At 37.2% G+C, this 2,500-nt stretch overlaps 1 pseudogene; it reads left to right on the top strand.

The window, feature by feature from the left end:
- The first annotated feature begins 31 nt into the window (after positions 1-31).
- LOC119571077 lies at positions 32-1,236 on the top strand (annotated as a pseudogene).
- The last annotated feature ends 1,264 nt before the right edge of the window (positions 1,237-2,500 follow it).

Here is a 2,500-nt window from a genome sequence, read left to right as displayed (position 1 = left end):
AACAATCAAAAAATGGAAGACAACCCGCCGCTATCCACCAACCCGTATGGGAACTATACGGTGGTTGACCACTGCAGCCAAGGAGATCCTCCACATGGTGCATGAGCATTGGTATCAGTTCCCCCCCATGAACCCTCTCTGGTACAGTCTGGTTGGATTCTGGATTGTGGTTATGGGATCCCTCTCCCTGGCTGGAAACTTCGTCGTCATCTGGGTCTTCATGAACACCAAATCCCTTCGAACGCCTGCTAACCTACTGGTCGTCAACCTGGCTATATCCGACTTCCTGATGATGTTCACGATGTTTCCACCTACGGTCGTTTCGTGCTATTGGCAAACTGGACACTGGGAGCTCTCTTCTGTGAGATCTACGGATTTCTGGGCTCTCTGTTCGGATGGGATTTCCATCTGGACCATGGTGTGGATTACCGCTGATCGCTATAACGTCATTGTGAAGGGAGTGTCTGCTGAACCACTGACGTCAGGTGGATCAATGTTAAGGATTGCGGGTACCTGGATCGCCTCTATTGCCTGGGGTCTTCCTCCTTCTTTGGCTGGAACCGTTACGTTCCTGAGGGCAACTTGACTGCTTGTGGGACTGACTATCTGACAGAAACTCAACTTTCAAAGAGCTACTTGTACGTTTATTCCATATGGGTGTATCTCTTACCTCTAGCATACATCATCTATAGCTATACTTTCATTGTCAAGGCCGTGGCTGCCCACGAGAAGGCCCTGCGGAACAAGCAAAGAAGATGGGAGTCAAGTCTCTTAGGAATGAGGAAAATCAGAAGACCTCAGCTGAATGCCGCCTGGCCAAAGTTGCTCTCATGACCGTTTTCCTTGTGGTTCATGGCCTGGACTCCCTACTTCATCATCAATTGGGGAGGAATGTTCAACAAACCCATTGTCACTCCTCTTTTCTCCATCTGGGGGTCCGTCTTCGCCAAGGCCAACGCCGTCTACAACCCCATCGTGTACGCCATCAGCCATCCCAAGTTACCGCGCTGCACTTGAGAAGAAGTTCCCATGCCTTGCTTGCACCGGCGAAGGAGACAATGTTTCTGATGTTGGTTCTGTTTCCACGGTCGAAACCTCCGAGAAAGCAGAATCTGCTTGAGATAGAGGGACACGTGATGTTCATGGTTTAGAATTTTGGAAAAATGCATGTCAGGTAACTCTTTATCCTCTTACCCTTGTATTCGATGAACCAGCTTGAAAATACACCCCAGCAAAGTTCTCTATTTCAGTACCCTTTTTTTCATCGACTTCCATACTGCACTATATATGACGCTAAAAACACGAAAAAACATTAAAAACTCTTAACATCGTACAACACCATACACTGATGTCTCTATGAAAGGTTTGGTCCGGGTTTTTTGGCCACAACCAAGAACACATGCATATATGTTTATATCTGTATGTCATGTTTATAAACACACAACACACACACACACACACCACACACATATATACACACACACACATACACACACCACACACACACACATATATAAAATAAAATATATATATATATATATATAGATATATATTATATATATATATATATATATATTTTATATATATATATATAAAATTCTGCTTGTGTTTCAAATCATATTCCATGTGACTGTGAAGTTGAAGTCGATTCATTTTGACGTGAAATGGGCTGATGATTGACAATATAGGGATGAAGAATTACACACATACACACACGCATCATACAGTAGATCTATTCAGATCCTATTGAAAATCTATTATTATCATGATCAAAATAATTTTCACTTTGTTATTATAATAACCATTATTATTTTCATTATCATTATATTTTTTTATTATTATTATTATATTATTATCTTTATTTTTTATTATTATTATTTTATTATTATTATTTTATTATTATTATCATTATTATCATAATAATTATTATTATTATTATTATTTATTATTATTATTATCATAATAATAATAATCATTATTATTATCATTATTATTATCAGTGTTATTATTTCATTATTGTTCTTATTATTATTGTTTTTGTTGTTATCATTATTATTATCATTGCTGTTGTGTTTTTTATTATTATCATCATTATTACTATCATTCTAATTCTATTATTATTATTATTATTATTATTTTTTATCATTATTATTATTATTATTATTATTATTATTATTATTTATTATTATTATTATTATTTTTATTATTATTATTATTATTATTATCACTGTTACTGTATCATACTTCTGCTTGTGCTTTCCACGTTACGCTTTAATCATCAATATAAATGCGCGAGGCAAGTACACTGCCTTGAAGTAGTTAGAATGTCAGTTTATACACCTTTATTATTTACATGACTGTCCCGAGGGCGCGGTTATGAAGCGAGATAGGAGGAGAATGGGAAAGGAAGAGGTTGAAGAAAGGGGGATAGGGAGAAGGTGAAGGGAAGTGGGGAATAAAGATGAAAAGGGGAAGGGAGGGGAACAGAGGGAACTTAAAA

Source organism: Penaeus monodon, unplaced genomic scaffold, assembly GCF_015228065.2.
Source record: "Penaeus monodon isolate SGIC_2016 unplaced genomic scaffold, NSTDA_Pmon_1 PmonScaffold_5032, whole genome shotgun sequence".
In the NCBI taxonomy this organism is placed as follows: domain Eukaryota; kingdom Metazoa; phylum Arthropoda; class Malacostraca; order Decapoda; family Penaeidae; genus Penaeus; species Penaeus monodon.
This window is presented reverse-complemented; position numbering and strand designations above follow the sequence as displayed.